Raw genomic sequence first — 26776 nt, forward strand, 5'->3', positions numbered from 1 at the left:
GTTTTTTTTTTTAATTTTGGATCAATAATTTGTTGCTCTGTTAATGTTAGAGAAACATCCTTACTTAACTCATTAACAAAATGTGCCGAGCCTTTTCAACTAGCTTCTTGATCTTTCCCCATATAGGTTGTGTTGCGGTTTTTGTTGAATTAGCCTGTGGTGGTGATAGAGAGAGTCTTTATCTTCTGCTCCAGTTTTCTCTCCCGATGTATTTTCATTTTCTTCCTGTCTCTTTTTTGGGCCCGAGAAAGGCCTGATGAGTCTGTTTGGGACCCAAATGGGGGATTCCGCATTCTGTGGGAAAACATAAGCATAGCCTCTCCTGGATGTTAACAGGAAGTCTGGCCCACGCCAGGTTCCAGTAAGTAGATCCTTCCATTTTAGTAAAGGAAAAGTTGTAGTTTTTTCCATGCCCCAATGTCTCATCATTGGGGTTATTCCTTGCTCATCAGCATTGAAATGATTAAGAACCAGTAAAGCATGGTTAAGAGTGTAATGGGGGAAGTATTGCTTCTCTCCTTCCTGTCTAATTCTTGTCAATTGAGTTTTTAAGGTCTGATGAGCTCGTTTTATGATTGCTTGGCCTTGGGGATTATACGGAATCCCTGTTTTGTGCACGATTTTCCATTGTGCACAAAATTTAGCAAAAGCATTGGAGGTGTATGCTGGTGCATTGTCAGTTTTTATTCCCTTAGGAATTCCTAGGTCTACAAAGGCTTTAACCAAATGTTGAATAACATCTTTCACAGCCTCTCCAGAATGGGCTGTAGCAACCATAGCATGAGAATAAGTATTTATAGTAACATGGACAAAGCAGAGTTTCCCAAATTTTGTTACATGGGTAACATCCATTTGCCACAGAACTCTAGGCTTTAAGCCTCTAGGATTAACTCCCATTTTTTGTGGATGAAAAACTTCCGGGCATGCCTCACATTCCCTTACAATTTGTCTTGCCTGTTCTCAGGACACTTGAAACATCTTTCTTAAGGCATTAGCATTCTGATGGTGTAGTCTATGACTTTCCTGAGCTTCTTCTAAAGCTGACATTACATGACTTTCCTTAGTTAATGTCTGCTAACTTGTTCCCTTGAGACAAAGGTACAGGGAGGTTACTATGCCCCATGATGTGTCCCACAAATGCCTTTGTCGTTCTTTGTTGTAATAGCTGTTGTAATTTTATTAATTACTCTTTTACTTTAGAATGACCAGTAACTAGGGCTGTTTCAATGGCAGGAAGCAAGGAAACCACATAGCGGGAATCTGTGTAAAGGTTAACCTCTGAATAATTTTGAAAGGCTAGCAGAACTGCAATAATCTGTTGTGCAGATACAGTTGGGTCAGAAGATATTAATGGTGGTTTTGTACTGCAATAAACCACAGACTTTCCGCTAGAAGATCCATCTGTAAAAATAGTTAATGCCCCGCCCAAAGGTTCTGTAACCAAAACCTTTGGAAATATCACAGGGGTTTCAGTATAAAAATGTAACAAAGGATGTTGGGGCATATGAAAGCTTATTTTACCTGTGTAAGTTAATACAGCAATTTTCCAATCATCATCAAATCGTATCAAATGTTCTAATTGTTTCTTATTATAAGGGATAATAATGTTAGTTATTTCTTGGCCAAATAATTCTCTAGTTCTTAATCTAGACTTTAAAATCAAATTAGCACATAAATAGGGATATGAAGCAACTATTTTTCCAGGGTTATGGGAATAATGGATCCATTCTAGTATCCCATCCTGCCAAAAACATCCTGTGGGAGTAAAGCTTGTAGCCAGAATTATAAAGGACCATGTTTGTGCAATATTAATTTGCTGTATTTTAGCTGTATTCATTGCTTTTTCTACCAATTTTATACAGGATAATGCAGCAGGAGTTATTTTCTTGGTAGATTTAGGATTAAGGTCTCCGTCCAACATTTTCATCAAAGGATCTAATTGTCTTGTAGTTATTTTTAAACTAGGCCGAATCCAATTAATATTCCCTAATAATTTTTGGAAATCATTTAATGTTTTTAGTTTATCTATTCTAATTTGTGTCTTTTGAGACATAGTATAATCATGTCCAATCACTTTTCCCAGATAATTTAAAGGTCATTCCTGTTGAACTTTATCAGGAGCTATTATCAAACCGAATTTTGTTAATTGTTCTACCATATCCTGTAATATTTTTTCTGTCTTTTCTCTAGTTTCATCGGCCATATGTATATCATCCATATAATGAATAATATATGACCCTGGATATTTTTCTCTAATTTGTTCTATAGCCCTTTTCACATATTGTTGACATAAGGTAGGGCTATTTTTCATGCCCTGAGGTAGCACTTTCCATTGGTACCTATTATAAGGTTGTCTAAAATTAGCTGAAGGGACACTAAAAGCAAATCTCTTGGAATCTTCTGGTTATAATTTTATTGTAAAAAAGCAATCCTGTAAGTCTATTATTATTATGTATCTACCCTGTGGGACTGCAACAGGAGAGGGTAGACCTGGTTTAAGGGCTCCCATGTCATGCATGGTCTCATTAATTGCCCTTAGATCTTGTAATAATCTCCATTTTCCTGACTTCTTTTTTAATTACAAAAAATGGAGTATTCCATGAACTGGTAGTCTTTTCTATTCTTCCCTTGACTCAATTGTTCTTGAACTAAGTCCTGTATGGCTTGAATCTTTTCTTGAGTTAGGGGCCACTGATTAATCCATACAGGATCATCACTTTTCCATATTATTTTGTCAGCATAAAGCTGTTCCTCAGTGGCCCCTATGAAAAATTTTGCTCCTTCCATGAGGAGTCTATTTGTCCTATTTTAGTTTCATGGCTTGCATGATGTCTCTGCCCCATAAAGAAAAGGGCAAGCTGGGGATAACATAAGGTTTGAAGTGGCCTTGCTGCCCTTCACATACCCATTTGAGTCTCTGAGCTGACTAAGCTACATTAGAAGCCATCCCTAATCCAATTAAGGAAGAAGAAGTCTCTTGCACTGGCCAGGCCATAGGACAATCTTTTCCAGCTATACAGGATCTGTCAGCTCCTGTGTCTAAGAGTCCTGTCATTTGTTTTCCATTGACTTTAATGGCCTTGTAAGGCCTTTTATCTGTAATTTCCTGAACCCAGGCTACAGTATCTGTGGTGCCAAACCCTCCTTTTCTGTTTTGAGTCAGTGTGGGATTAGGCAAGTTTACATATGAGAGTAAAAGTATTTGGGCAATCCTCTGCCCTTTATTAACTTGAATAGTCTCTTTTAGAGACCTTATCATGACCTTTATAGTGGTAGGACTGTCTGAGTCTATTACACCTGGTAATACCTCAAAATTCTTTTTATAGTTTGAGCCACCAGCGTCTGGCAACACCAATACTTACTGTAAAAATTCATGAATTTCGTGGAATTCTTCCAATTGAATTGTGTGCATTGGATGTCAAAATGTATTCAAGAGTTTTTGTATACATGTATAATGATTTCTGCAGAGTTTGTGAAATTTTAATCAGATATAATTTTAACTTACCTGTTTAAATGAATAGTACAGAAACTAAAATATTTCTGGTGCTTGTCTGAAAAAGAATATTTTAAAATATTCTATGTTTGTATAATGTGTCCTTTCAGATTGTATTCCATATAGAAAGTTTTAGATTCCTTTTTTTCCTAGGTCCTAATATTATTTTTCTTTGGGATAAAATGACAATGTTGTCTAATTTCAAAAGTTTGTAAAGTTTATGGTATGTAAACGCCTTTCTGAGGTGAAGATTTAATACACTGATGTCAAAGTAAATTTAATTATATGAATTACGTGTGTTGTTACACTTGTTATTTTGTAATCAACTTTTTAATAACTGTTTTTCATTTCTTGCATCTGGAGAATGAAAAATACGGAATACTTCACAAATTTTCATATCATCCTTGTGCAATTGCCATGTTAATCTCTGTATTGTGATTTGGGAATACGTGCTGCTGAAGCATGTAGTATCTTCTAAATTTAAGTAGTTAATGAGGCAATCTTTATACAGACTTATATCCACGGTTGCCTACTTGAAATAAGGAAACTATATTGTTCCTGACAATGCTACTGATCATATTTCCCTAAAATTCTGTGAATAGTGGAAAAAAATATATTGTTCATCTTAATGCTCACATTTGCAAATTTTTTTGTCAATGACAATTTTAAGTCTTTTTCATTTGGAATTTGATCATACATTCAATAATTTATTGCTAGGTCCAAAGGTGATCCAACTGAATTAGCTTTGTGGAGCTAATGGATTCAAAGTAAGCCTTACTTAAGAGCTACTTCTAACCTTTTGCAGTTGACTTTTTCCCAAGTGAGGTCTTACTGGCACAAATGTCTACGTGAACCTTTATTCTTCTTCCATGTAGGAACAGACCAATCAGAATATCTTACCCTGACAGCATAGATTGTTTTACTTGTACAACACTAATCTTAGTTACAAGGGATCATAGAGAGATGAACAGTTCAGTCATAACTGTTCAGACTAGAAGGTATTTTATCAAAATATAATTGCTTATTATATCTAACATTTCAAAAGTAACTAAAGCCAAGAAGGTGAAAAAATTGATCATATTCATGATTACTTAATATCCTGGCCTGTCTACCATCCTACCAGGCAGGAAGTTACACTACTGCATTTCTATCACCAAATAGTTCATAGTTGCAGGAGAAGTCCAGATGTTTCTTCTCATTATTAGGCCTTAAATTGGTAATGTTTTAATCACAGTGTTTTCTCTTGCCTACAGGCTATAAATCTACAAATAGTAAAGCTTTAGGTCCAACTCTATCAAACACTGAGGTAGAGATAATGTAATAATACTTTAAAACAGAGTTGCCTTTGATACTGTAACAACAGAAAAATGCAAAACATGTCTTTTTCTTATATTATATATAGTTATATATTTTATATTTATATGTGCTGATTTTATATTTCACACAATGAAACTTACTAGAATTAGTTGATAATCTCACAAATAAATTAAAATTTATTTATTCCAATAAATAGAATTGGAATATAAATAATTAGGTATAAAATGTATATTAGAATATAAAAAGTATCAATGCAGTGTCTTTGGTATAAACTTGTGATACATTCTAACTGTTCTTGTTCTTCGGAATTCACATTGTAAAAAACAATTTTGTTTTCCTCTAATCTATAAGGGATTTTACTCTGCTTCTCTGTTTATTGTTTTAATTCACTGATCCCAAACTGTTTTTCTCCATATATCTGAAGCATTCTTACTGATTATGCCCAAATTTTTCTGATAAGATGTCTAACAAATATTATTCTTCTGCACGACCCAATTATTCCTAGGATCCCAGGTATCAGTTACCTGTATCATCAGATAACAAGGGTAAGACTTCTCACATAGGCCCATGCAACATGCAACAGAGTAATTGAAGACCCATTTCAATTTCTCATTTCCTATATTTCAGGGCCCCAATTCCTTGAGATGCAGGATTTAGCAGTAAGCAATTGTGAAATGCAAGGCAACTTAAAATGAAAGATGAGATCACAAAATTTGAGAGTATGTACTATGATTCAAACATTCAACTTACAGATGGCCAGCCCATATCAGTGAACAAGTTCACAAGGTGTCATAAGATTATTTTTAATACCCCTCCCCTATGATTAATGAAAGATTTTAGTCCAGCATAAGTGGGCCAAAAAATAGTTCCTGGAAGGATAGATCCATAATTAGTCTACCAAGGCCCAGAAAAATTTACTTAGAGTTCAAATGTAATTCAGAAAAACATTGAGAAGATCCTTAGTGCCGCAAAACACTGGGACTTCAGTACAACATGGTTCAGTGGTATAAAATGTCACTCTCAAACCAATGATAATCTACATTTAATCGCCTGAAAGTTATTCCTTTACAAAATAACTTTTTAAATCACATTCGCCAAAATAACATTTAACAAGTAGATGATACTTAGTGACATTACAAGTTTTTCAAGTGTAAGGAGCAAGTTACAATAGAGTTGAATTATTTACCCAGCACTAATGCCAAACACGTTCAACCATTCATTAAAGTCTAGAAATAGTACCAACCACAATTTGTGTTTTTCAGTAGGAGCCTTCCAGAAATGTGTTAACTAGATCAGCCTGCCAAATTTCAAACCAAAACGTTTGCTAATAAAGTAAATGTCATCATTTAATAAGGTACATTTTAAAACGTCACAAATAGTTGTCTTATCATATGTAATATTATGTTTTCCCTATCTGTGTAACAGGGAGAAATATGACTTTATGTCTTGCATATGGGTACTCATCAGAGATATGACAAACATAAAAGCTGTCTTCTATTTCTATCACATTCCTATATAGGAATAAATTTTAGTTTTCTTCTTTTTCCAAAACTTATAGGTAGTAAAAAAATATTATACCATGTAAAATAAAACAATCACATCACTGTACAAAGCTATTTATAAAAATTGGTAGCTAGGAGTACATTCTATGCATTTTTAAACTTTCTTTTTGACTGAAGATCAATCTTCCAAATGGATGAGAATAAAATCATGTTTAGGTGCTTCACGTCTCCAGTCTTGCAAATTGTTACAGCAGATGAATGAATTATGGAAATATAAGTTGACATCAGTTCAAGCATATGCAGAAAGGAAAGTCCATGAAATGTATACAAACCTTTCAAAGTATTAATAGACAGTTTATCAGGATGACTATCAGGAAGCTGAAAACAGAAAGAAGTTATAGTAAAGACATAGAATGAATGAAAAATGAACAAGGGGCAAGTACAGCTGGAATACTCAATGTACACATATGATAAAGGAAGTGGTAAATCTGAAATAAATATTGGAGAAGCATTTGGTTGAGAATGATGGAAGGAGTGACTCTGATCCAAGAGCAATGGATATATTTAATTGTAACCCACTTGCACAACCTTTTGAAATTCAGTTTAAAAACACAACCAAAAACAAAAACAGACAAAAAATCACAACCAACCAGAAATCTCTAGAGAGTATGAATATTGCCTCCCAAAATTTTAAGCGGTTAATGAAGGGTAGTCTTGGGAAAAGCAAACAACGCTGTCCAAAGAGAGAAGTTTGGGATAGGAGAGAATTTTGAACAGATTTAAATAGATTGTCTAAGGTTATAAATCACCTACATCTGCTGCAAATAGTATCTTTCTTCTAGGAGTTCTCTGTCTGAAATGGATAATCCAGTCATGAGACACACTTGATAGCTTGTGAAGATAGAATGGAAGAAACAAATCAAGAACACATTACTCCACTGGAGAGAAAACAATCCTACATAATTCTCTAATCTTTCTTCACTACTCTTTCTTCATACTTTTAAGTCAATTGATTTTGAATTATATTTTTCCTTCTTTCTTCTGGCAAAGTAATTGGTCAAAGTAATTCATTAAATATTATTTGCCATTTTCTTCTTTCATGCTGATTAATTGGCCAGGTGAGTCTATTAAACTTCCCTCTTGCATTTGGTTGCTATGAAACAACATCTATGTCAATGAGAAGAAATCTAATATAAATCTTTGCCTCCAGAAAACAGTCCAAGAAGCTGTAATCACAAATATTTGGCTGTATTTTTTCTTTTTTCTTTCACCTTGAAAGTCTTCTTGTGTCTAAAGTGCCCACAAACATAAGTACTCCATCACTTTTTGGTTCAATAAATTCTAACCTAAAAGATATATTTTGCTAAGAAGATAGTTAGAGGAAACTGAAAAATACTGCACTTTTATCTTCTATCGTAAGACTCTCCTTAGATACCATATCAGGAACAATGAAGTTATTCTATGCAAAATTATTTCAGTATATTATTTTTCTCTTGGTCTTGCATTTGTTCACCAAGATGTATGGAGGAGAGTAGAGTTAAATCACCTATACCTAGAAAGACAGTGTCTGTTACAAAAGGTCATTGTTTCTATGTCCTGCTTCTATGTCCTCCTCTTAGCTCTTGCCTGATTTCCAATTAATCACAGCATCTTGGCTTCAAGTCTAGTGAAGCTGAAGGACTATATGGGCTCCACCACTGTTACATCTTCATGATTTGTCTTTGAAAACTCTTTAAGTTGCCTCATTTGGATGTGGAATGTATTTTCATGTCTCCATTCAATCTGTTCGGCATTGTAGTGAGCCAAATAGGCTGTGTAAAATCACTTTAGGTAGTAAAAATATTAACACAATTTAGGGCTGGGAAGTTGGCTCTTTGGTAGAGTGCTTGCCTTGAATGCCTGAGACCCTGGGTTTCATTCCTCAGCACCACATAAGCAAAAAGAAAAAAAGCCGAAAGTGGTGCTGTGGCTCAAGTGGTAGAGCGCTAGCCTTGACCTGAAGACCTGAGGGACGCAGGCCCAGAGTTCAGGCCCCACGACCGGACCCTCCAAAAAATATTAATACAATTTATATAAAAAGTTTGGACTCCCTTCACTGCTAAAGCCAATACGCTTAGCTAGGGCTTCTAGGAACTATGTTTTCTTATCTTTTCCATTTGCTCAATTCCTTTCTGAACCCAAAATATTTTGGCTTATGTAATAAGAGAAGTCTTCTCTATCTCATGTTATTAAAGATATTATTTTTTGTGAGCCACTTAGAAATGTGAAATCATTGGTTTGAATTATATAATCAGATTTTTTTGTTTCACTGCTTCAAATGCAAAGACATTGTGGAAAGTGTTACAAACAGAAATGTGTAAACCCAACACCTACTTGCATTTTGGAGGGCACTTTCTCCCTGAATATTTTGACTCAAATTATCTTTTTTAGAGAATTACTGTTTGGTAATTAAAGGTAATTTCACAAATTTTGATGTCTTATTTTTTAAGAACTGAATTTAAATTACAATACAACCTTGTTTCACACAGTGAGAATATATTTCCTGGGTAAGGATAATTCCAACGGAACCAACCGGATTTACAGCAACGTTTCTGAGGTTTGTTTAGTGTGAAAAAGAGCCATTTTCACCCACATTGCTTCCTCTCTACTAAGTCTCCATGGATTTCTTTGCATGAAAGCCTATTCTCCCAGGAAATTTTAAATTTTCTTAATAGGCTAAGTTGTTAAAAATTTTGAACAATTCAAATTTACCTGTCATAACTTTAAAACTCTTGAAATTCCTTTACCAGAACCGCGAATTCACCAATCCTAATTCCACCTTTACCATCCAAAAGTTAACATGCTCTTTTCATGATATAGTGTCCATGCAACTATTAGTTTCCAGTAGCTTTGTACTGCGTATATATAACCATATAAGCTGATGCTAAGCAAAATGAATTCCAAGATATGGAACCAGATTTTTTCATTTGTGGTTGTTGTTTTTGATGAACTATGTGACTTGTTTACTTTGGGTTTTTCCCCCAAAGTTCATTCCTGCTGTATTTGATTTTGTATTGTGTATGCATTTACCTTAAATAGGGAAGGGAAGAGGAAAAGCAAAATGGTGAGACAAAAGACAAAGGGAAAACCAATGCAATAGCAACACTCACAAGACAATATGTTGGAAATGTACCTTATAACTTGTGAGGGGTGAAGGGGTGAAGGAAAACTGTGAGAAAAATGAAGGAGGGGTAACAAGTTTGAAATGTTTTTTATTCACTACCTTACAATTACTGTAACCTCACTATACATCAATTTGATAATAATATTGAAAAAATAAGCTGCGTAAAATGTAATTTAACTGTATTGGCACAGTAAATATTATTCTTTATGTAGCAATATTTTAAAAATCAGTTCTATTTGACATCTAGTTCAAATTGATTACCTCTTTTTTATCAGAGGGTCATCAACGTGATTGTTATCCAACTAGAAAATATTTTCATAATATACTGGCCGAATTTTTTGAAAAAGAATAAATTTATTACTTTCTCATTCTAAAACAGAAAAACACTTTAATGCTATGGAAACCCATAACTTTAAAAATTAAATAATTTGTTAAGAGGACAGAGTGTATATTTTCTTCAAAATTCATCTACAAATAACTACTCATAATTACTCATTTTTAAATTCTCAACATTCCATCCATTAGAGATTCAAAACAGTACTTTTTTGCATGCTATAAAATTCTTCAATAGATGCAGTTTCCAATGGAGTGTACAGATTGAGAAGTCAATAGAAAAATAGCCACATTCTGGTAGAGGATAAAACTATGAAGCATCTGTAATAATTTGTCAAGAGTACGCATTTTTTATGATCAGAGTAAGCTGTTATTTCTATGATAATCAATCCCAAGATTTATGCCATGAAGTCATCCTAAATGCTGTGCCATGGGGAAGGGGAGGAGGGGGCCCAAGCGCAGGCGGGCACATGGTGGGCCTGAGCAAGGCCTCTCCTCTTAGTCCTCGAGTCTCCTGCTCATCACTCAGCTACCTCTACCTCAACTGCTGGTAGTGGTGTCAACCAACAAACAGAATCCCAATGCTACTGGGTAGTATGGAATGTGGGCATGGCCACCATTCTTTTATCCCATTGGTCAGAAAGATCCATGAAAGAATGGGGGTGTGGCTGGAATCCTGTGATGCAATCAGAATGGGTGGAGTCAAGATGATGACAGCCCCTTTCCCAGGGAACTCAGTTCAATCCACTTAGGGACAAGAAGGTTACCTGCTTTAGCCGGATGGCTGCAAAGATTGTTGTGTATGTCTGTTTGTTCTGAGTCCTAGACCTTGAACTCAGGATCTGGGCACAGTCTGTGAGCTGCTTTTGATCAAGGCTAGCCCTCTACCAATGGAGCTACATGGCTTTACTTCTGGTTTTATTGGCACAATTTGGACAGGAGTCTCAAGGACTTTCCTGCCTAGGGTGACTTTGACCATCATCCTCCTATCACAGCCTTGTAAGTATCAAGGAGGACTGCTGAGAGCATTTTTCTATCAACATTTTGACAACTGAAACCTGTTAGGAACTTTAGCACTTTTGAAAAAAAAATGGCCTTTGTGTCATCACAGTTCATTTGCGTATGTCATTGTGATTTCATTCTCATATCCACACTATAAACTCATGGCAATTAAGATCTGACTTGCCACTGTGACATCACAAACCCTTTGTGACATCATCACCAATGTGACATCTGACTGTCGTTATGACACCTTCAGTTCATGGTGATATCACCGATCTACACTGACATCATGGCATTATGACATTGCATTGCCATTTTGCTGTCATAGACACATTGTAAATGTATATCCTATGATTTCATTCTATTTTAAATGTGGCATATCAGTTGATATCAGAAACATATTGTGACCTCATAACCATTGTAACATTATAAACCCTGTGTGACGTCATAACCAGTATGATATCACATTGTTGTTATGATATCTTTAGCTTATGGTAACATCACAAAATGACAATGACATTACAGCATTTGCCATTATGTCATTGTGACATCATAGTCACATTATGAATGCCTAATCTGTGATTTCATTGTATTTGAAATGTGGCATGTGGGTGGATATCAGAAACTCATTGTGATGTCATAACCTTTGTGACATTAATATCCCTTTGTGACATCAATTTGGCAATGTGACATCACAATGACAATGTGATGCTACTAAGGCACCATGATATCACAATGGTGATGAACTCAAAATGGGTTTCTGATATCAACCAACATGCCACATTAGATATAGAATCAAATAATATAAAGGACAAACACAACGTGTCTATGATATCAGAATGACAATATAATGTTACAGTGCTATGACGTCATTGTAGTTTTACATGTCAAAACGAGCTGATGTTGTCATAATGGCAACATGATGTCACAATTATGATGATGTCAGAGAGAATTTTTTTGTATTTTAATGGTATGTCTGATGTCAGTTGTCATTAGTTCCCCATGAGGATATGGATACAAAAAATGTTCTGTGATATCATAGAGGCCATGTGTGTTTTCAAAGGTGGGAAGAGGTCATAATAGCTTTGGAAGGCACACTGTGATTCATAATATCACAATGGAAATGAGATTTCCCATTGGGTTTTTGATGAGGTCACAATGGTTTTGTGATGTCACAGTTTATAATATCAGAATAATATATCCAATTTCAATTACTCTTAATTCAATATGAGGATACCAGGTGATAGAAGAAGCTTCATAGTATGAGGTCATACTATGTGAAAACCCAATGGGACACTGATTTCACAATGACAATGTGATATCTCAACATCATGTTATAATAATGTTTTGATGTCACAATTGGTGACACCATACTGATGAGGAGGTCGCAATAGATTTGAGATGTCCCAAGGAGTTGGTGATGTCAAAATGGCATGTGGGACCTCAGTTGTCATACACCATGAGTATATGGGTTTGCGAAGGAATTCTGATGTCCCCAAAGTACATTTAGTCAAAAAGGTAAAGAACTAACAGTTCTGAGATGTCACAAAGTGACACAATTGTTATGATGTCCAGTGGTGTAATATCATGATGTTACACTGGATTTTAGATATCTAATATCATATCTGAAATATGAAGTCAAACACAGATTTTCAACTCACAAAGGGCCTAAAATATCACAATGACATGTCACAAATGTTGTGAGGACAGGACAAGTATTTGATGTCACAGTGGGTTAGTGATATAACAAAGGTAATGTGGTATGACAAAGAGATTTTGATGTCACAAAGGTAATGAGTTCACAATGGTTTCCTGATATCAACCCACATGGCACATTTGAAATAGATTGAAATCAAAGAATGGCATTCACAATGGGTCTATGATATCAAAGTGACAATGTGATGACAAGGCAGCAATGTTTGATAAGATATGTACTCATTACCTTACTCATGTAACTCTAATCCCTCTGTACAATATATTTACAATAAAAATGTACAGAAGAAAAAAAAGAAAAAAAATGGTATAGTGTCATTGGGGTTTGGTGTTATCACAATGAGATGATGGTGTCATGATGACAATGTGATTTCACAGCTGTAATTATTGCACAAAGTATTTGTGATGATACAATGCTATGTGTGATCAAAATTTTCACTATGAGAATATGTGTACACAAAGGATCTGTGAGGCCACAGAAGTCATGTGTTTTTTTTAAATGTGCTAAGACTTCACAACTGCTTTGTGATGTCACAAAGTGATTGTGAAGGCACAACAATAATGTGATGTCACAATGAGTTTGTGATGTCACAGTGGTGATGAGATCACAATGAGTTTGTCATGTCACTATGAGTTTGTATTATTACAAAGACATGTCCAATTTCAATTTCTACTAGTTCACAATGAGGATACAATTTCAAAGAAAGAATCTTAAGATCCAAAGACCATGAGCTTTTAGTCATAACTTGTGTGATATGCTGCCCTTAGGATATTTAGGCCTTTAGTAAGCTTATATTCTGTTTTCCAACTCATAATAATTCAGGCATGACATATGATATCAGAAATTGACTCTGATATTATGAATATTGTGACATCCCATTAATAGACATCCAGACAATGGTGTCACATTGTGAACTCACAAATCTGTTAGGATTTCATCACATTTGTGCCAACACATGACTTTGGTGACTACACAGTCCCTTTGTGAACTCATATCCTCATTGTGAATTAATGATATTTGAGAATCGACATGCCATTGTGACATTTCCAACCAATTGTGACAGCACAAACCTATTAGAGTAGAAACACATTGAGATCTATTAGCCATTGTGGTAGCACAATCCCTTTGTGACCCTACATTTCCATAGTAATATCACTAATCCACTGTGAAATTCCAATCCTCTCATACCCAATCCAGGTATGAAATGTGATACCCGAATCCAGTGTGACATTTAGATCATGGTGACCTCACACTGATAGATAATATGAGCATATGTCACATTCTGATAACACGCACATTAGGACTTCATCACTTTTGAGAAAACACATGCCTTTGGAGACATCACAGTCCCTTTGGGAGCACATATACTCATTGTGAGTTGACAATTGAGATCACATGTGTCATTTTGATGTCGCCAACCCATTGTGACATCACCTCTTATGAACTCATTACTAGTGTGGCATCACCAATTGTGGTATCAAAACATTTTTAAGTCATCATATTGCAACATCAGCTTGCCATAGTGATATCACTGTTCCATTGTGTTTTCAATAACCTAGTATGTCTTCATAGCATTTTAGAAAATTCAGGGCCTTTTATATTTGTCTTCTTCTGTGAACTCTTATCCTCATTGTGAAATAGTAGCAACTCAAATTGGGCATGTGATTTTGAGATGTGACTTCACAAAACTTTGATTTCATCACCAGTGTGACATCACAAACCCATTGTTAGCTTTCATAGATATTTGACATCACTATCACATTGTAAAATCCCAAACATATTAGGTCCTCTTAGCACCTTTGAAAAACACATGGCCTTTGTGACATCACAGTCCCTTTGTGTAACTATACCCTCATTATGAACTGACAATTGATATCAGACATGCCATTTTAACATCATGAACACTTTGTGACAGCACCAGTGTGACATAACATTCTCATTATAATAGCATCAACTACTTTTGACATCAGAAAACAATGACAAGATAGTATTATCAGATCACATTGTCATTGTGATGTTATAAACAGATTGTGAATGCCTGTTTTTATTCTTTTTGTTGTAGTTGTTCATGGGACTTGAACTGTGGGCTTGGGTGCTTTCCCTACTCTACAGCTCTAGGAGAGCACACTATCACTAGAGCCACAGCACCACTTCTGGTTTTCTAGTGGTTTTTATTGGAGATAAGAGGCTCATGGACTTTCCAGCCTGAGGTGACTTTGAACTGCAATCCTCAGATCTCAGCCTCCTGAGTAGCTGGGATTACAGGCATGAGCCACCCGTGCCAGGCTTTGTCATTCTATTTAAAATTTTACATGTGTGTTGATATCAGAAACATAATGTGACCTCATAACCATTGTAACATCATAAATCAGCAGTGACATCAAATTGTCATTATGACACCATCAGCTCATTGTGACATCACCAAATGACAATGGCATCATAGCATGATAAATCACAGTGACATCGTTATGTCATAGACATAACAGTATGAAGGCTTACTCTGTGGATTCATTCTATTTCAGAAACCCATTTGACCATATAACCATTGTGATATCACAATCCTTTGTGACATCACATTGCCATTGTGACATCATTAACCTGCTGTGCCATCACAAACCAGTCCTGTCCTTATAAGTTTTGTGACATTGTCATATGTTAGAACCTTTGTGAGCTCATAATCTGTTTTCAATATCATATTTCTGATATGACATGTGATATCAGAAATCCCCTATGACATCATACTGCCAGACATCATGACCATTGTGTCACATTGTGACATTACAAACCTGTGAGAATGGCATCACATTTGTGACAACACATGCCTTTGGAGACATTACAGTCCCTTTTTGAACTCATATATTCATTTCCAATTAAGGACCATTATATGCCATCTGACATTATGAACCCATTGTGACATCACAAACTTATTGTGACCTCATCACAAGAATGGCATCAAGAAATAATTCTAGTATCAAAGCATTATTTTGACATGATATTGTGGTATTGCCGTTGTGATATCACTGTCCCATTGTGTTTTTACAAACCTATATGGCCACATCACATCTTAGAAAATTCGTGGCCTTTGAGACTTCAAGCTCTTTCTGTGAACTCATGTACTTATGACCTCTAAGACAAGGAGACAAACAATGTAGTCACATTTAATATAATAAAACAATTTACAATAGCAAGAGGACTGAGATTACCTTATGCTGGCCTGGATAGCTAGGTCCAAAAGCAGCCTTGACCACCAAACCTGAGACCTCCAATGGGCAGCCCCACCCTTTCTTAATTGGTCTGCAAACCACTGGCCAAAAAATTATGATCTCCGAATCTCCAAACCTCAATGGGCAAGGCTTTTTACTTTTTCATTCCTCCCTCCTTCACTACAGACCTGTCCTTCCTTCCTGGTCGTTCCCTTTTTCCCTTCCACCATTTCCTTATTCTCTTCAGGTCTCTCCAATCTCCACAGGCCTGCTCTACTCTGACCCAGTGACCACTTGCCAAACTTCTGCTCTCCTTCATCTTCCTCTCTTCTCAGGTTTTTCCTTCCTGTTGTCTCATCACTTTCTTACATACAGGTAGCTCCCATTTTTATCCCTACTTCCAATGCTCTGAAAATGCAAACTATATATAGGTTGTACCCCTCCTCACTCTAACGGGTCTTCTGCTTAACAATTTTTAATCGTTTCTTCCCAATCTTCCCAATGCTCAATCACTTCTTGACAGCTCAGCATGTGAGGTCTAACAACTCCACCTTTGGCGGCATTCCCCACATTCTCCTGTGGGCCAGGCCAAGAATTTACAATGATTATAGGCTCCCACAGATAATTCTGGCAACACTGGTTATTACAGTATCCTAATAATGAATTAGAAGAAATTGAAGTTGTATATGTCATTATTATATTAAAACCTGATGAGATATCACTAATGCATTGTGACCTCATCACAACGGAGACATCACAAACTCATTGTGATATCACATTGCCATTGTGCCACCATGATCATATTGTGACATTCCAAACCTATTATGACCTCAGAAGCTTTGAAAGCATGGCCTTTGTGCCATCACAGGCCCTTTGTGTACCCATATCCTCATTTTGAGCTGAGATCAGACATGCCATTTTAACATCGCAAAACTTTTGTGACATCATCACCAGTGTAACATTACATTGTCATTATGACACCATCAGACCATTGTGACATCATAAAACAACAATGACTTCATATCATTATGACATCACATACTCATTGTGATGTCACAGATACATTGGAATGCCTATTCTGTGATTTCATTCTATTTCAAATGTGGCAGGTGGGTTGATATCAGAAATAGATTGTGACAACCTAACCATTATGACATCACAATACCTTGATGACACTACATTGCCATTATGATATCACTAACCCACTGTGACACCACAAAACTGTCCTATCCTCATAAATGTTTTGACATGCTGCCAGTGTGATCTCTGGCCTCCCTGAGCTAATAATTGTTTAATTCATAATACATCAGGTATGACATGTGATATTAGAAATCCAGTGTGACATCACAACTACTGCAACAACACATTGCCAGATGTCATGAACATTGAGTCACATTGTGACATCACAAACCTGTCAAGACTCATTACACTTGTGCCAACATATGCCTTTAGATACATCATTATCCCTTGTGAACTTATATATTCATTGTCAATTAGAGACCTAGCATGAGATTGTGACATCACCATCCCATTGTGAAATCACAAATCTATATGACCTCATCACCTATATGGCATTACCAACTATTTGTGACTTCAAAACAATACTATCTCATGTAATTGTAACTTTATATTGCCAATGGGATATCTCTGTCCCATCACATTTCCACCAATCTATTATGTACTCATAATATTTTACAAAATTCATGGCCTTTCTGACTTCTAGCTCCTTATGTGAACAACTATCTTCACTGTGATCTAGTTATATCACCATGTAATGGTGATATTACAAATTCATAGTGACGTCACTATCAAAGTGTGACCTTATCTCCACTGTGACATCACAAACCCATTGTGACATCATATTTCCACAGTGATATCACAATCACCTTGTGATATACCAAACCTGTTGTGACCTCTTAGCACCTATGAAAAAGCACATAGGGTTTGTGACATCACAGTCCCTTGGGTAATTATATCCTCATTGTGAGCAAAGGACAACTGATATCAGACAGGCCGTTTTACCATTACAAATGCTTTGTGACATCATCTCCAGAGTGAGATCACAATGTTGTTAGGATAACATCAGCCCATTGTGACATGCCAAAATGACAATGACATCATAGCCTTATGACATCACATTTTCATTGTGAGGTCATAGAGACAATGTGCTTGCCTATTCTGTGATTTCATTTCATCTCAAATGTGGCATATAGTTTGATTTCAGAAACCCATTGCGACCACATCACCATTGTGACAATACAATCCCTTTGTGACCTCATATTGACATTGTGATATCATTAATGCAATGTAATATCACAAACCTGCCTTGTCCTCATAAATTTTGTAACAAGCGACTACCTTGACCTGGGCTGGATGCCCAGAGCTAAATTCAGCCTCAACCATGAACCCTCAGAACTCCAAACAGAAGCCCAGCTATTTGTTAACTGGTCTGCAAACAACCATCCCCCAAAATAATGATCTCCAAAACTCCACACTTCAAAGGACAAGGCTTTTTCCGTGCTTTTCATCCTCCTTCTCTCCAGACTTGTCCTACATTTCAGGTCTTTAAATTTTTTCCATCCACCATGCCCTTCTTCTCTTCAGGCTGCTCTACTCTTGACAGTCCTGCCCTGCCATATCCAGGTGGCCAGCTGCCATCCTTCACCTCCTGCTCTCCCTCAATTTCCTCTCCTCCCAGGTCTTTACCTTCCTACAGGCTCATCACTTCTTTCCTTCCATGCCTTTCCCCTTTTTCTCTCCCCTTCTTTTGCTCTGAACCTGCAGCCTATATATAGGCTGGGCCCTTCCCCCACTGCGATGTTTTCTGCATAACAGTTTTCAATCATCACTTCCCAAATGTTCATGCCCATGACTTCTTGGTAGCTCACCATGTGGGGCTTGACATCCTATCTCCTTTAGCAGCATGTCCTGCCCCCTCCAGTGGCATGCAGCCACCCTCTCCAGTGGTCGAGACCAAGAGGCCATGATGACTGTCTGTTCCCGTGGATTATAAGGGCACTGCTGGTTTTTACCGTGTCCTCATGGTGGTCTAGTAGCAATTGAAATTGGACAAATAATTGTAATATTAAAAGTCGTGGCATAAATAATCCATTATGATCTCATCACCAGATTGACATCACAAACCCATTGTAACATCACATTCCTGGTTTGACACCAGGATCACATTGTGTCATCTCAAATCTATTATGACCTCTTATATCCTTTGATAAAGTACATAGCTTTGTGACATCACATTCCCTTTGTGTACTCAAATCCCCACTGTGAAATATTGACAATTGAGAATCAGACAAGACACTTTAACATCAAAAACAGTTTGTGAGTTCATCACAATTGTGACATCACTTTGTCATTTTGACAACATCTGCTTATTGAGAAATCACAAAACTAAAATGATATGATAGATTTAGATCTTCACATTGTCCTTGTGACACCATAGACACATTATGAATGCCTTTTCTGTGATTTCATTCTATTTAAAATGCGGCCTGTAGGTTGATATCATAAAGAAATTATGAACTCATAACCATTGTGACATTACAATCCCTTTTTACATCACATTGCCACTGTAATATCATAATAACCACATATCACAATATCACATAACACCCCGTGACATCACAAACATATCCTGTCATAACTTTTGTGATATGCTGCAATTATAATTCTCAGGCCTTTTTGTCCACATAATCTCTTGTTGACCTCATTAAATTTCACATATGACATTTTTAAAAATTAATTTTAATTTTTATTTTTTGTGAACATATTGTACAGAGGGGTTACAAATACATGGGCAAGATATTGAGTACATTTCGTATCAAGCATTGCAGCCTCCTCCTTAGTTTACCCTCACATCCCTTCCCAGCCTCTCCCCACACCCCACCCAATCCGCCCCCCCTCCCCCGCACAAAAGTTGTAAAGTTCGTTTTTGACATGACAACTTGTATTTCTCATAGTTGCATCGGGTCCACCTGTATCCTTAACCGACGTGTTTTTCCCCATCTCCTCCACAAATTATACCGACATCAAAAATAATGAAAGCAGGGGTTGTACTGTGGGGGAGGGACATACAAAGCTACCAGGAAATATTCTTATAAATGAGTTAGAAACAAATGCATGAAAGAAAAAAAAACATTGAAATACTTATCTAAGGGTTCATTTTCCTAACATCACATTATCTGACCTTTCTTCTTGACTCATACATATACTAGATATTGCCAATAAGGGAAACCATGGACCCTTGTTTATTTAGGCTTGGCTTACTTCATTTAATATTATTTTTTCCAAGCCTTTCCATTTCCTAACAAATGGTGAAATGTCATTTTTTCTGATGGAGGCATAGAATTCCATTGTGTATATATACCACATTTTCTTGATCCATTTATATGCTGAGGGGCATCAGGGTTGGTTCCAGATCTTAGCTATGGTAAATAATGCTGCAATAAATATAGTTGTGCTGGTAGCTTAATGTGGTCTTGTTTGAAAACATTTGGGTAAGTGCCCAAAAGTGGGATTGCTGGGTCATATGGGAGCTCTATGTGCAATCTTTTGAGGAAACTCCATACTGCTTTCCAAAGTGGTTGAACAAGTTTACACTCCCACCAACAATGAAGGAAGGTTCCCTTCTGTCCACATCACCTCCAGCATCTGTTGTTGTTAGAGTTCTTGATTATAGACATTCTAGCTAGGGTGAGGTGGTACCTCAATGTTGTTTGGATTTGCATTTCTTTTATGGCTAGCGATGTTGAGCAATTCTTCATGCGTCTGTTGGATATCCTTCTTTCTTCTTCACAGAAGTTTCTCTTCAAGTCGTTAGCCCACTTATTTATCGGGCACTTGTTTCTTTGAGGATTTGTTGTTGGTGAATTTAATTTTTTGAGCTCCAAGTATATTTTAAATATGAGACCCTTGTCTGTTGTATGACTAGTGAAGATCTTCTCCCAATCCGTGGGCTTTTTATTGATATTGCTAGCTATGTCCTTTGCCATGCAGAAGCTCTGCATCTTCATGCAATCCCATTTGTGCAACCTTTCTTTGATTTGTTGTGTTTCTAGGTCTCTATTTAGAAAATTTCGTCTTCAGCCAACGAGGCTTAGGGTTTCTGCTATTCCATCCTGTAAAGTTTTCAGAGTGTCTGCTTTGACTCCGAGGTCTTTGATCCTTTTGGAGTTAATTCTGGTGCAGGGTGATATATAAGGATCTAGTTTTAGTATTCTACAAGTAGTTAAGCAATTTTGCCAACACCATTTACTGAAGAGGCTGTCTTTCTTCCATTCTATTGTTTTAGCTCCCTTATCTAAGATTAGTTGGCTATAGGTCTGTAGGTTCATTTCTGGGTTTTCAATCTATTCCATTGGTCCTGCGGTCTGTTCTTATGAAAGTACAAAGCTGTTTTGATTATGATGGCTTTATAGTAGAGTTTGAAATTTGGTATTGATATTCCTCCAGCGGTGTTCTTTCCGTTGAGTAGCCTTTTTGATATTCGGGGTCTTTTATTGTTCCATATGAATTTGTGGATTGCCTCTTCTATTTCCTTGAATAATGAGGGTGGAATTTTGATAGGTTTCACGTTGAATTTGTAGATAGCTTTGGGAAGTTTTGCCATTTTCACGATGTTAATCTTTCCAATCCAGGAGCATGGGAGGTTTTGCCATTTTCTAAGTTCTGTTTTGATTTCCTTTTTCAAGATTTTAAAGTTTTCATCATAGAGGTCCTTCACTTTTTGGTTAAGTTAATTCCTAGGTATTTTATTTTTTGAGGGACTATTACAAATGGAGTTACTTTCCTAATTTCAACCACACTTTCCTCATTGTTGGCATACAGAAATGCCATTGATTTTTGAGGGTTAATTTTGTACCCTACTACTTTGAAAAAGTTTTCAATCAGCTTGAGTAATTTGGGAATGGAGTCCATGGGATTCTTTAAATACAAGATCATGTCATCTGCAAAGAGGGAGAGTTTTATTTCTTCTTTCTTTATTTGGATCCAGTTTATGTTTTCAGCTTGTCTTATTGCTGTACCAAGGCATTCTAATACTAGATTCAAGAGAAGTGGAGAGAGTGGACATCCTTGTCTTGTTCCTGAGTTAAGAGGAAATGGCTTTAGTTTTTCACCATTACCATAATACTGGCTGTATGTTTGTCATATACAGCCTTTATTGTATTGAGAAATATTCCATGGATTCCTAATTTTTCCAAAACCTTCATCATAAAGGGGTGTTGGATCTTGTCGAATGCTTTTTCTGCATCTATTGAGATAACCATGTGGTTCTTATTCTTGCTCGCCTTGATGTGATGAATCATATTAATTGATTCGCATATATTGGACCAGCTTTGCATCACAGAAACGAATCCTGTTTGATCATGGTGTATGAGTTTTTGGATAAATTGTTGAAGTCGATTGGCCAAAATTTTGTTAAGAAGATTTGCATCAGTGTTCATCAATGAAATGGGTCTATAGTTCTCTTTCTTTGATGAGTCCCTGCCTGGTTTTGGGATGAGGGTTATGATGGCTTCATAGAATGTGTTCGGCAGTGAACTTTCTCTTTCAATTTCATTGAAGAGTTTGAGGAGTATTTGTGTGAGCTCTGATTTGAAGGCCTTGTAAAATTCCGCTGTAAAACCATCTGGTCCTGGACTTTTCTATTTCAATGCTTGATATGGGCCTGTTAAGCTGGTTTAACTCATCTTGGTTTAGTTTTGGCATGTCAATATTTTCTAGGAAAAGGTCCATTTTTCTCAAGTTCTCAAATTTATGAGCATAAAGTTTTGAGAAGTATTCCCTTATAGTGTTCTGAATCCTGGTTGTTTCCATGGTGATGTTTCCATTCTCATCTCTGAGTTTATTTATTTGGATGTGTTTTCTTCTTTTTCTGATAAGATTTGCTAGGGGTCTGTCAATTTTGTTAATTTTCTCGATGAACCAACTCTTTGTTTTGTTGATTCTTTGTATAATTTTTTGGATTCTAATTCATTTAATTCTGATTTAATTTTAATTATTTCTTTCCGTCTATTGGATTGGGAGAATGCAAGGTATAACTTCAATGTTTCTGAGTTTAGACAAGTTTGCTTTGTGGCCTAAAATGTGGTCTATTTTTAGAAAATGTTCCATGTGCTGCTGAGAAAAACGTGTATTCTGATGCTGCTGGGTGAAATGTTCGGTAGATGTCTGTTAAATCTAGTTGATCTATGCAGCTGTTTAGATCTGCGGTTTCTCTGTTGAGTTTTTCCGAGTTCATGTATCTAGTGGGGAGAGTGGTGTGTCAAAATCCCCAACAATTAATGTCTTTGGATCTATGTGGTATTTGAGAGAAAGTTGTGTTTCTTGGATAAATTTGGGTTCTCCATTTTTTGGCGAATAGATATTTAGAATTGTAATATCGTCCTGAAGGAGAGATCGTTAATTAGTATGTAGCGACCTTCTTTATCTCTTCTCACGAATTTTAATTTGAAGTCTATTTTATCTGATATTAGGATTGCAACTCCCACCTGTTCATGGGGGCCGTTTGCTTGGTAGATTTTGCTCCAGCCTTTAACATTGAAAATGTGTTTGTTTTTATGGGCAAGATGTGACTCCTGATAGCAGCAGATTGAAGGATCTTGTTTTTTAAACCAACTAGACAGTCTATGTCGCTTAATTGGAGAATTCAGTCTGTTAACGTTAATAGATAAGACTGAGAGGTATGTGGGAGTTATTTCCCTGGTATCCACCTTCTTGGGGGTTGCGAAAACTAGGTTCTTCCTATGGTTCTTGGATTCTCAGTTTGGGTGCAGTTTCTTGGCCTTTATTGTGGTGTTGTTGGTTTTCTATGTGTAGGACATCATTAAGAATCTTTCGTAGGGCTGGTTTGCTGGAGATGTATTGTTTCAATTTTTCTTTGCTATGGAAGGTTTTTATTTGACCTTCAGTTATGAAGGAGAGTTTACCTGGGTACAGTATTCTTGGTTGATAGTTGTTTGTTTTTAGGGCATGGCATACATCATTCCAGGCTCTTCTTCCTTTGATTGTCTCTGCTGAGAAATCTGAGGTGATTCTAATTGATTTCCCTTTATTGGTGATTAATCTTTTCTCCTTGACAGCTTTAAGGATCCTTGCCTTGGTCTGAGTTGATTCTGTGAAGATTATAATGTGACCATGGGTTGTCCTATACTGGTCTGGTCTATTTGGGGTTCTAAAAGCTTCTTGTATATGAATAGGCCTATCTTTTTGCATGGTTGGGAAGTTTTCTGCTAGGATCCTGTTAAACAAATTTCCTAGACCATTAACTTCTGTTTCTAGGTGCTCTTCTACACCCATTATCCTTAGATTAGGTCTTCTGATGCTGTCTTCCAAGTGTTGGATAGATTTATCATATTTCTTGCACTTGTCTTGGATGGTTGTATGTTCTTTCTCTATAATATCTAGGCTGTCTTCAATCCCTGAGATTCGGTCTTCTGCATGGTGTAACCTGCTATCAAGTCTTTCTACTTTGTTTTTTATCTCTTTTCCTTCTAATTGGTCAGTTTTGATGGCTTCAAATTCTTTGTTATAGCTTTGTTTTAGATCTCGTATGAACTTCTTTACTTCCTTAATTTGGTGTTCAGTGTTTATTCTCAAATCACTTAGTTGATTGGTTATGGTTTCCTTGGACTCCTATTCCTGCTGTTGGTTTCCATTCAGCATTCCCTTTGTGGTCTCCCTGTCTTCCTTCAGCTCTTTGTTAATGGATTCCATGAATGCCTTTAGTGATCTTTTTGTATTCTTTTCCTGCTCTCTCAATTCCTGTATGTCTCTTTGATTAGCTTCCTCCCGTTCATGGGATTCCTGTAGTTCTCTTTGAGTGTTCTCAGCCTGCTCACACCATTCCTCCCTTTCTCTTTGAGTATTCTCAAGCTGCTCACGCAAATCCTGTATCAGTTTTTGAGTAGCTTCCTCATACTTATGATATTCCTGTATAAACTTTTGGATTGCCTCCTCTCTTTCCTTATCATGCTCATACAGAGTCCTTTGTAAGTTTTCAATCTTTTCATTTATCATGTTTGCCAACAGTGTTTGTAGAGCTATTTGGGAACTCTCCTCTCGATTATTCATTATCTGTTCTGTCCCCTGATTATCAAGATTGGCAATTGAGATACCCGGACTTGCCTTTTTTCTTGTGTTTTTCAGGCTTTATCTGACCATTTGAGATGAAAATAGCAACAGTTTTGTGCTAGAACACTGTCTTAAGGCAAGCATCAACCAAAGTCTGAATTTGCACAGTCAATAGTCTACAGATACAATCTAGTTTAACAGATACATCTATTCAATATCAAACAACTATATGTTAATGGGCTACGAACCGCAAAGAAGAATTTGGAAAACCAGAAATTATTAGGGTTAGGGAGCGATGTGGGTAAAAAATAGGAATAGATTGATGTGGGAAGTCACAGGGAGTGTTAACTAAGTACTAATCTCAAAGCAGGAAATAGGTTGGGTAGGATGAAATTAGAAAGAGAGAGAAAAAATGAAGAAAGGGAAATGGAAAAGAAAAGAGACCAGAAAAAATAGAAAAATAAAAATTAATAATATTATGCAGGAATTCGACAAGAATCTATTTAGAGAATGTGAATATAATGAGAGAAGGGGAGGGATATAAAGGAGATGTGAAAACTTAAAAATAAAATGCTTAAAATATTATATAGGTATAAAGAAGTATTACTGCTATTAAGGAATTTACGTCTCAGAGGTATTGAATTGAGTAATAAATTTGTTGATTAAGTGTGTACCCAATGGAGGATAGGGTCTAATAGTCAACTACAGGTTTATCTGAGGATGTGCAGGACAAGAATTAAGTCACATAAAGAAGAACGAAAGAGAGGAAAAGGTGAAAGGATAAGAAAGGAAGAAAAAAAGATCAGAAATTCAGTAGAGCTAAACAAAAAACAAAAAGATAATTAAAAAAGAAAAAAAAGAGAAAGAAATCAAAAAAGAACGAAAAATGCACACACGTATCCCTAAAATAAAAATTGTAAGAGGGAAAGAAACGTTACTGGAAAACATTTTTTTTTCAATCAAGGCAAAAATTAATGATTAAAAAAGTTTTAGAAATGAAAATGTTTTTATATAACGTACCAAAAAAAAAAAAAAAGAAGAAGAAGAAGAAAAAAAAAAGTGCTTTGATTTTTTGGGGAGGGGTGGGAAAAATCCTGTATCTCCCTTGTGTCCGTAACCAGCCTCTTGTTGGAGTCTCTTGTCTGCTTTTGGTCCTTTGGCTTGGTTGGTTTCTTAAGTCAGTTTATTCAAACAGGCAGCAAAATGCTCTGCTTTACCCAGGATTTTGTGATCCTCCTCCTAGGCTAGTTCAATGGGAGTCAGATTTGCTTTGAGTATCACAAAAGAGGGAGATGCAGTGATGAGGCTAGGTTCTGGGTAGAGTTGAGGCCTTTCAACAAACAGTAGCTTTTCCTGGTGGCTAGTTTGTGAAAGACTCACAGAGCCCAGCCTGGAGCCATTCTCAGGGTTTCTGTTTACTGAATTTCAATTGATTGTCGATGCTGCTAAAGGGAGGAGCAGCCTCTGGCTCTGATTACCCAGTGAAGAATGCCATTACTAGGGCTGGTGCCCAAGCTGCGTGACTTTTCCCTGGGTGGAGCTGAGTCTGGCAGGTCACGCCGCCGTTAAGTTCTTGTGACCTGCTAAATGATTCATTTTATTCCAATGTTTGAGTTGGAGCTCTTTGTCAGTATCCAAGATGGAGATCTCCAGTACGGGAGGGGAGGGGTGGCATTCCCTCCTCTGCTCCCTGAGAAGGAGTGAGGACCTCAGGCTTCTACTCCCGCCAAGTCTTGGTTCCTGGTTCGTCTCTGGTCTGTGAAGATGTCTGCTCCTAGTCGGTTCTTGCTGGTTTTGAGTAGAATCTGCTCACCTGTTGCATCTAGCTCCTTTGTCCCAGACTCTCTGTGCCTCAGGTATGGCGTCTGCGGTCACAGCTGCCACCACTGCCACCACTGCGGCGGCTGCTGGCAAGAGCTCAGATCTGTCTCCTTGCTTGGATTTTCCCTCTCTGGCCTGACT

General features: G+C 36.8%; 1 pseudogene; it reads right to left on the reverse strand.

Annotated features, from left to right (window-relative positions):
• Nucleotides 1-3860: 3860 nt before the first annotated feature.
• On the reverse strand, nucleotides 3861-3957 carry LOC138830224 (U6 spliceosomal RNA; annotated as a pseudogene).
• Nucleotides 3958-26776: the final 22819 nt, after the last annotated feature.

The sequence above is a fragment of the Dipodomys merriami genome, unplaced genomic scaffold (genome assembly GCF_024711535.1).
Source record: "Dipodomys merriami isolate MVZ:Mamm:240054 unplaced genomic scaffold, mDipMer1.0.p SCAF_186, whole genome shotgun sequence".
Lineage (NCBI taxonomy): Eukaryota > Metazoa > Chordata > Mammalia > Rodentia > Heteromyidae > Dipodomys > Dipodomys merriami.